An 11,279-nucleotide genomic window follows, 5' to 3' on the forward strand; every position below is an offset into this window, starting at 1 on the left:
ATTGCAACCAATACACCTTTGGTAATAAATATTTTACAAAATAAGACATTAACAACGATTTGTATGAAACAAGTTTTTTCTGGTTTGTAAAATTATGCATTAATTTTTTCATGACAAAATGTAAAAAGCGATTTCTTATTTTAAGAATTATAATTAATTCAAGAGGTTTGTGTTTATATTTTGTTTAGACTAATTTTATATTATGAGCGTTTTTGCATACAACGTATACAATATCGTCTCAAAGTTTATTAGATAGTTAATTGAAACATTACTTAATATCATATAAATACATATAATAACGAGCAATTTGTGTTAAAAACAGGAAATTTCTAAAATAGTTCTCATGTTTGCTCTATAATTCCTAACACCAATTCTTTTTCCAACTCATGAACGGCCGCCATATTAAACATTAAGAGGTACGGAAATATGTTCAAAATTAAAAGTTGCTGTTATAAAAATTCATTATAGTTATTTGGGGGAAATAACCACGATAAATTTGCAAAATTGGGAATAGGCACTATTTTTTAAATCTTTACTGAATGAGTCCAGCTGAAAATTATATCTAAGCCATATGGAAGTAGAAGCTCTTTACCAAATGCAATTTAAATTTATGAACAATTACTGTAATTACAATAATTCTGACGTTTCCACATGCACACATACTTGTATGTGGATTTTCAGATTATTATAGAATTGTTTGATTCTGGATTCCATTACCGGCTACAATGGATACTCTTCTGGAAATTCCATAATGAGGGTTGAAGTAACACTTTTAAATAAAAGTTCCCTATATTCAAAACTTTATTCGAGGACTTACAGTATAAATATAAAACAACTAAATTGTTATTTGTACTTTAAATGTTCATTAATTGAATATATTATGACGAGAACACAACAATATATCTTTCGCAATAAGATATAATAAGATTATTTTACAAAATATCTTTCAACAACAGATTGAAATTTTACTATTATTGTTTGTGCGTTAACTTACTCTCTCAAGAAAATTCATTCTCCTCGTACCCAAAGCCACTTGTAATTGTTTGCCCATGTAATTCTAACAGAGTTCTTTTTGCGGGTTTGAATTGAATAACAATTTAAAATATACACCATGATAATACGAGTATTTTATTATTGATCAAGCTAAATTAGATACTTTTGTTCAGATTTACGAAGTAAGAAATCTGGATTGTTTTAGGAAAAAAGAAATTAAGCTTACGGTTTTAAGTTTACCCTAGTATAAGGATAATGCAATGCTCTTTTGAAAATGTTGAAGAAGTAAACCAAAATAATTTGTTGAGAAACGACCAAAAGCTCTTAGCTAAAACACCAAGAATTATTTAGTAACAATGAAAGAGCAATTTGCCTTAAGATCTCAAAGGATATTGTCTGTAACGTCCGGCGACTGTAAAGTAGATAAACGTTTTCCGAGTTTGTCACTTCGTGGACGTTTTGTTTACATGCATTAGTAGGTTACTTTTAGCATTAGTGAATCCAAATTCAAAGGATATTTTTTCTTATTTCTTATTCGTATTACACCCAAAAGTACAATATCCTTCAAAAGACTAACTTGACAAATCTTAGAGGCAGTCGGCAGACCGTCCCCTAGTGGGAAATAAACTTCTACTTAAACTTGTTAAGGTTTTGTTCCCTGCAACCATATCAAAAACAGTCAACTTCTTTGTTAGTAACAAAAAATATTCCTTGTTGATAAATAAATGCTTGTAATAATAATGAAACTTAAAGGTTGAAACTAATATTATAAATACATAAATACAAAGTGTTAATTATCATGTGTATTAAATACGATGAAGGCATACTCGTATGTATCAAATAAACAATGCAGTTGAATTAAAAGGACATGCAAATAAAATGAGTAAGAATTATTTTGCAGCAAATCTTGTAAATGTTTCTTTTAGAAACAATGATGCAACGGTAAAAACCTATAGTTTATGATCATAATTTTCTGAAACAAAATTCATCATAACATCGAACTGTTTTTCTCTTTAACAAGTAAGGTGTAAATACTCTAACGCGTGAAATTATACAACCTTATTCGGACTTAGAGAAGTCTCCGTGTACTTAGAGGATCAGCTGTGTAAATATTAAGAGTCAATACTAGCATACCACTGCTTTCTCTCAATATGGCACAAGACAGCCACGAGAGTCCGTTTACGGAAAACGAGCGATATTGGTCGAGCCCATTCCTTGTGTCAAGGAACAATTATTTGTTTAAAGAGTTCATCGGGCTCAGGATATTTGGGCTTTCAGATTTTTCATTGTTTTGTCAGTATAGTACAGGAAAGACCCAAGAAAATAATGTGTACTTTTGTAGTTAAAAGAAGAAGGATGATAATTATACAGAATATAATGCATTAAGTTAATTTAATAAACGCGGTTAGTACTCCCTATAACTATGGGTAGATTCAACAGATAATGATGAGAAAAAATAGTCCCGGTCATTGCAAATTTACAGCAACCAGAATATGCAGTAGTATCCTTACATAATGTTAAACCGATATAAGGTGTGGAACTTGAGCGTGGCAATCTATGGAGGCAGGAAGACAAACACCGAGCTTACACAAAACTGATGTGATCCTTTACTTCCACTTTATTCTCACTAAATTACTCCCATTTGACACACGATAGAATTTGTAAGAAAACTCTTGTGTTGTTCAGGTATCTCTATATACTGTACAAATAATTAGTTCTAGTATCCGTTGGTTTAATGCTAATTAAATTACTATTAAAATAACATATGACACTTTTGTTGCTCAAATAATTTTGTCTTCAGTCTAATTGAATTAATGAAAATTAAGGAATAATGTGACTCAAGTCAGTACGGCACGATACTGATGGTATTGAAAACATGAAACAATGATAAGACTATTGTAAACAACAGATAATTCGGGACAAAGTTCATAACTAGTGGAATGTAGTCCTCCTGCAGTTAGGAATTCCCAATATTTCTTTAAACTGTTGTTATTTGCTAGGTTTAATATTTAAACCCATACTTCATTTTGAGATTTTTTACCTTTTAATACCTAACAAATGAGAGATCAACTGAGTGATGGTTAAAAGTGACAGTTTTTAGCTGCCCCAAAAGTTAGTTATTCCTATGTTGTAAGTAGTTTATTCTGGCTTATAAAAGTTTCAATTGGCAGTCATTTTTTACTGGGTTAAGATAGAGACTTCTAGTCTGGGTTTTTTGTTTTCTGTTATCAGGCGCTTGAAAATGACAGGTCACTTGATGGGGCTTTACATTTAAAATTTTTGAGCTGTCCCCAAAATCCCCCATTTTGGGTTTGTGAATAAAGCAGTAATTATGCCCAAAAAGTACCTCATAATATAACATAAATGTATGACGAGTTTCGTTTTTCTCGTGTGAGCCGTTACAATATTAGTCGGGGGTCTCTAGACTTTTTATTAACCCTGTATATTCAGATATCTGATTATCTGCCAACGTAACACTGCTATTTTGGTGAAGGATTAATCCAATGTTAACGTGGAGTTTAACTCCATTTTATTGTCTACTTAGTGCTGTGCTGTGAAAGTGTTATAAAAGTCTAAATTTGCTAAACGTATCTTAAGTAGACATGGTTTGAGAATTTGGTTAAAAATTAAAGAAATTAGAAAAAATAACTTTGTAATACTATTATATAAAAAAAGACGTACATACCTGCGGTGCTCTTAATCACAGAACAGAAATACCAATGACAGAACTTAACAATAAAGTTCATGATTTAAAACTGGCTTGTTTTGAGTATTTTAACCAGTAAATATCTGTTATTTCAAATACATCAGTTTGTTTTATTTGTGCTGCAAAGAATTAAAATTTTCATAAAATGTATCTAAATTAGGGTTCATATTTAAAATATAATTGCAGTAGTACAATGACACTGGGTTACCACGTTTAAAGGAAGAACTTAATTTTTTGCATTACAAATTTTAATTTTTGGTCAAATAGTAAATGTTTCTACTTGCTTATGCATGTCCAATCATTAAGCACGGTAAACCGTATTTCTCACAGATATAATAGTTCATGCACTTTTCCAATTTAAATCCCGTAGAAACCTCATACACCTTATAAACCTTACATACGGTACATCTTGACTTATACTCAGATGATGCAGCATTGAAATATCTTCTGAGAAAATTTTAAGGAAATTACTCGAGGGTTTTGCTTTGGTAAAACAAATAACACGTTTAAATGAAAGAAAAAATCAATAATCTAACAACAGGAATATATCGCAACAGAGGAAGAATTTTTTACAGATTAGGAGGAGAAACATGAGTAAAAAATTAAAATTAACCCACCAAAACTAGAAAACGATCTACAAGTGGAGGTCAATAAAAGAATTAGATCACTCCAATCATTAACAAAACCATAAGACTGAAAATCAAAATTTATTAAAAAAGTGTTAGTTTTAACAATGGATGGGCCAGAGGACTTAATTAAGAACGGTTTTCCTCTGCCACTTCCAATCATCACAATGGAAATTTCAGGATTATGAATTGAAAGATAATGAACGATATAGTATTTAATAGTAATGTTATTATTTACATTAGAAAGGTAGCCCCAAAAGTAATTGTTTACAAACCACGAGTTTCAGATTAACTGCTTTTGATATTTTCCCGCTAACACTTTCACCCATAACGCCAATGTAAATATATTCGCTATCTCTCAGTAAAATCCCACAGAGGGGCATGCACTATCATCTAAATGTATATTGCTTATGTGGAAATAATGTTTCATGGAGAATTCTTAGATCAAAAAACGAGTTCTCGAGAAATCACGTGGAAACACTGACAGACAGACACAAATAAGATTCTCCAGGCCCCTTCGCTACCGCTCAGGCAATAGCTTAACTTTTGACTTCACTCATCAAACTTTAACGAGGGTATCCCAGCTATGTTACAGCCATCATCGAATAACAAAACTATCGAACAGATATCACCTCTCATACAGCCAGATGAGTGTCAATAACTGGCAGATCACCTCTACATGATGATGATTTTTATGATGCAGTAGGGAATCAACATTGGATATAGCCGTACTCATTGGCACTTATAGACATTGGTGGTCCAGCATGCGAGTGCCACCTCACTCTTATCATTTCACCTGACATATCCTCATCCGGCTTCACGCCTAGCACTTCTCTGGTGCCGCATTGATAATAACCTCCTCAACATCACCTTTACACTCAGTAACGGAGATTTCCCGTCTAAAACAGTATAATTAATATCGTAGAATTTACTGTGCTATAGGATTGAGTCAGATACTTAATTGCTTTATCCGTCAATACACTGACGAGATATTTATCGTGAACTTCCCACCTCCTGAAAACACAGATCTCCAACAGTGTCCAGTGGGGCGGCTCCTCAGCCAACTAGAGAATCCTGCTTCCACCCATGCTGACTGTCTTGTTCAGTCTGTTCTGCCGGTGCAGCCTACTGCCTCCATCACTGGCCGCGCCACTGAAAGTGACTCGCCTCTGTCTCCACTCTCTGTCGACACCGGATCTGTGCTAACCACTGGAACCTTATCACAAACCTTGAAACAATGAAAATTTTCACGAATGAGGGGAACAGAGACCAATGGAAACACTTATGGGGCTAACGCGGGCAATGATATCTGGGTGGTGGTTTATTTATTTATTTCAACGGTCAACACTAATTTACATTTAACATACCCACTTATATCACAACATTTCATTACAAGTGGCAGAAGAAAAATGGAATACATTTAAGTGTTAACAGTGAGTGCAAAACACATCCTAAATTAAACAATATCTTTGTAACAAATTAAAAACTAAATAACAATAATTACAAAAATAAAAAACTATGCAAATGATAACAAGAAACGAGAATAAATAAATCAGTTGTAACAGGAACAATAAACAATGTATAATAAAATAACAACGTAACAGTGGCAAGAACTATAAAAAAGTAATAACTGGAAGCAAAAAGGTGGCAAGGTATTGGTGGTTGAATGATAAAAGACCACCATTCCATCCAACCAAAAGATAAAGCTCGCAACTCAACACATACGTGATAATCAATAACAAGACGACCACTCTATATATATATATATATATATATATATATATATATATATATATATATATATATATATCTATGCGATATATCTAATCGAAAAATTAAAATATTCTTAGATAGCCCCTCATCCACTCACAAACCGAACAGAAACCACCAACTGCGATTCAAGGTGTCTGAAATAGCCTAAAGGCAGGCTACCACAAATCGATTGTATCGACCCATCTACTCCAGACAGCTGCGGGGTCTTGATTGCAGGGGCAAACGACATTGCGGCTTGACCACCGCAATGTTTTCCACCTTTAAGAGGAGCGTATCTGTTAAATTGTATAGCAGTAAAATGTATATAGTCAAAAGGAAATGTTGGAAAAATGTATTGACAAATATTGGTCACACGACAGTTTATATATTTTAAAAGTAAACTATCCAAGGGCTAAGAACACATTTTGTTAATATTCGGTTTTTATATAAGGAGCGTCAAAGAAATTGAAGAATAAAAGGATTTATTTTAAAATTGCTTCAATAAATCACTTATTATTAGATATTAACTCAAGAATACTATTTATTTAAGTGAACTGAACTCATGCAATTAACAGAATTTATATTGTATTACAAAACCCATTACTCTCAGTATGTTTTATAATTCTATCCTTATGAAAATTTTTGATTATCAATGTTTTTGCTTAATTTTATTCGAAATAAAAGCGACACCAATACGTTAGAGAACATTACTAGACAGAATGATAGAGTAAAGAACTATAGAAAGAATGAGCAAAAGCCCTTAACAGGTCATTAAAATAGTTATAAAATCAGCGGCCGTAAGCAAACGTTTAAACAGAGCCATCAGATACCCATTACCATTCTTCAATCCTTCAGCAAACTCATTAGTGTATCGATCACGATTAATCACTTCATTATTCACCACTAACCCATCACTATACAGTAATTCATTTTTACCTTCAAATCTTTTATAAAGTCCTAGATACAAGTCATTTAATAAAATAACTTTGTCGATTCCTCATTTATCTATATTTTATATCACATATAAAAGATAGGTAGGGTTTAATTCATTGTAAGGAAGATTGTGACTTTTATAAGTTTAATATTTTTTCTATTAAGCTTAGTTAAATTATCTTTAGATTTATTTTATGAAACAATTCTTAAATAAATGTAAGTAGTAGACGTTTCCATAGAAGTTATAAAACTATAAATATATATGTACAGTTCACAGGATGTAAAGAATGTCCCCCACTGGTTTTGTAAGTCCCGAACGTTTACAGGTAAAGCAATTACTTCATCTATAGATCTACTTTTTGATCTAACTATAATTTTTTTGTAATTTCAAGGTGATGTCCCGCAAGCAGTCACAAGAAAATCTAAAATGAGAGCATAGGTCTAGTAGTAAATCGAATAAAAGGTATTGTACTCTACTAATAAAGACCTTTAACTTGATTAGTTACTCAACCTATACTCTCATTTAATATTTCCTTCTGACTCCCTGCAAGCCATCCCCCTGATACGACAAAAATATGGTAGTTACTTCAGAAAGTATGTTTATAGATGTAGAAATGATGTACCAAGTGTTATTGCTTTATCTCTAATTGTTCGGAAATTATCAAGCCTATGTGGGACTTTTTTACACTCTGTATATAATCTAATTGTATATTTCGCTCTGTATATGTGTTTTTCGATTTTTTACTCAATCACGAAAAATCTGCTAGAATGATTGTACTGAAATTTTACTTGGACAAAATTCAGTTATTAAGCTAGAGGATTTTCCTCCGAGCTACGCCCCACTGATCACTAAAGTTGCAAAATATAAATTGAATGCCTGTTAAATATAACGAGCTGTTGTTCTGTGTAAACATTGTTTCATGACAGTATGTTTAATTAATCAAATTTTATCCTTAATTTGCTTAAATTTATAGTCTTGAAAGCACAGAGTAAGCTTGATATTAAAACTTGTTTATTTTCACCTCTTCTACAACTGCTGTTGATCACATAGTAAGAAAATGTCCGAGTAATAACATTCAAAGGTTATGTGTTAACTATTTACTCGAAACTGAAACTAAAATGAATTAAATTCACTTCTATTTCTACCGTTGGGGTTTTCAGACGTAAACGCAACCGAATTACTTGAACATAAAATTAAAATGGTTTAAATAAACTTTTCTTTACCCGTTGTATGCGACAGTCTTATTCGCCACCCAATTACTTGAAAGCAAAACGTTAATTTATTTCATTACCTTCTCGAGCTTCTGTTTAATCTTTTATCACAAATAAATTAGTTTTTAGAATAAATCCATTATATTATACATGTATTTTCCAGCCTGATTTTAGCTATGCATGCAGAACATTTTTGTACATATTCATCATGGTATACGCTGAATGACAGATGTCTATCAATTAACTACTGGTTTATTTATTTCACTTTAAACTTCCTGCTTTCAATAAATAATTTCATATCTAGAAGTTATAGCTGAAAATTAAAATAAATTTACTATCATAAATCAATACAGGCTACGTTATTAATAAAATGTTACCAAAATATATGCTTGTAAACTTGGTTTATGAGAAAATCCTATTCCAGTTACCTCATAAAAACGTTGGCATATAACAAGCCTTGAGAGATCCTATTGCTATACTTTTTCGTTTTAGGTTAAATTTACTTTCAAAAATAAAGCAATTAATTTTATTTTTAAGTTTCATATATCAACTAATTACAACCACCAAGAGGCAGGGTAACTTCTAAACGAAAAATTTCTATGTGTTGATCCGAGATGAGAAAATAATGCCACCACTCAAGGAAATTGGTTGTTGGTAAATAAATCAATCAAGAATCTTTCAAGACATTCTAAGCTCCTGTCTCGTTGTATAGTTTTATTGACGTGACAACGTCTTAAATTTGGTTGCGGCTCGGAGTCACTCATGAAAAAGTGTAACGCCCGGTAACGTTACGATGCCCGTCCAGTGGGTCCGCCGCACGGGATCCGCACGGGATAAAGCAGATAACTGTGGGTCCGCCGCACGGGATAAAGCAGATAACTATGTTTATTCCTGAAAATGTGGAGTGCTTAGATTCGTCATTTACAACAACTACAACAATAAAGGTAAATAATTGTACACTGATATTTCATTATCGTAAACTATGATTGATTGATTAATTGTTAGATTGACACAAAAGTTGAGAAACTATAGGTTATGTCATACTATTGACAAATGTTGATAGTGTTAAGTAAATTATTAGTTTAAATCACTCTGCAATCAATCGTAATTCAGTCGATTGAGAAGAAACAGCGCGTATTGCTAGTCAAACATTTAAAATAACAAATTATAACCTCTAACCTGTTATAACAGTGCGACCAAACAAACGAACTAAACCGACCAATCACCACTCGCGGAGTTAGAATTTAACTGTGTTTAGCAAGAATTTCAAATTCCAATTTTAGTAAATGTTTTATTCAACTTTACCATTTACAATAACAAATTTTAATTAATTTCAAATTATGTACAATGTTTTAGTAAACAAAATATATTTCTATAGTTAAAATTTGTGCAATTCTTATTTTCATTCAATTCCTTGTTCCTATTGTGCAATTTTAATAATATTCATATCAATAAATATTTTACCGAGAAAAAGACGTTGTCACGTAAAATCTTCGCCCGTAAAACCGACTTTACAGGCAACCATAATTTTTTTTAAGTATGAAATTTCTTGCCCATAAAAAGTGGATTGTCTTCGTTGTATTTATGAATTAAAATTTCTGTAAATAAAAATTACTTAACTTATATTTTTAAATATGCTTAACACGTTTAAATTATACAAGTAACAAGTATAGCTCGTAAACATTGATATAAACATATCAATGTACCATTAGTCCGTTCAAACTACACTAGATATCCTTTACGACTACCTTTGTTCACACATTTAGTCGGTTTTCACTTTTGGAGACTAGGAACTTTCTATGGGCAACCTGTACAACACCACTCGTTCAGAAACTACATGCATAATTCCTTGAAAAATTGCAATATATTTTTATTTGGTTCTTCGATTATCGTCCCAGGGTATTGATATAAATATATTCACAATCTATTATTCAGGAACGATTATAGAAGGAGAATTCAGCCTTCTCCTAACAATGATTCAGTAGAAAATAAGAGTAAAAAAATTGACTTTTAAAAATAAACGATAAACCACATAGAGATCGCCTGCAATGAGAGAACTAAATAACTTTGAAAGGGAAACACAGAGAAAATTACATATTTTTGAGTGTTTTAGCATAGATTGATAAAGAAATCTCTGCATATCTGTATAAAATTCATTTGGTAATAAAACAAATTTTTGTTATCCTTATAAGATTTATCGTTATCACGTTTAGATGCTGGTAGCGAATTAAATTCATTGTTGTACAAGTCAGAGTAATTTTCACTCAATGATAAGATTGGTCAGTATGCAGTTGAACCGTATCCAGTATACTCCAAAACATCGTTTAGATTGATAGAAAACATTTTTATACTGGCAGCGAATTGAAAGTAATATTGTTCAAGTCAGAGTAATGGTGAGTAAAAGATAAGCCTGATCGGTATTGCCTAGTTGTACCTTATATCCAATATACTCTTAACAATCGGTTTAGATTGATAAAATAACGTTTTGATTGTGGCAGCAAATAGAAAGTAATACTGTACAAGCCAGAGTAACGTTCAAAGATAAGGTTGATTGTTGTTGCGTATTTGTTTTGTATCCAGTATACTCTAACAAAAGGGTTTTTGTAAATGTTGAGTTGAGCTCCAGTTCACTTTTTTTATTGCTGCTCCTTGAATATGACGTACATCATTGTATGTGTTCTAATGAATTTATAATATTTTCTTTACAATAAAACTTGTTAGTTTGAAAATAATTTACTCTTGAAACATAATCTGAAATACTTTAAAATTTTTAGCACACAAATATTTCATTTACAGTTGAGGCTGTAGTATATTAGTAATATGACTAAATGTGCCGTAACAAGCTCCGATAAATTTCTAGGTCATGAGAGATGACTCTCTCATCCTATTGGAATGGCTTATCGCATTTTCTGATAAGGTATCTTGACCTGAATGTCAGTAAAAAGTGTTAAACGTTAGCTGTATCTATGCCAGGAGAACTGCTGTGGGCGTATTATTGACTGCATGTCGACTGAAGAGACATATAAACCACTCAATCTAAACTATGAGGAAATGAG

Source organism: Homalodisca vitripennis, chromosome 6 (assembly GCF_021130785.1).
Source record: "Homalodisca vitripennis isolate AUS2020 chromosome 6, UT_GWSS_2.1, whole genome shotgun sequence".
NCBI classification, from domain to species: Eukaryota; Metazoa; Arthropoda; class Insecta; order Hemiptera; family Cicadellidae; genus Homalodisca; species Homalodisca vitripennis.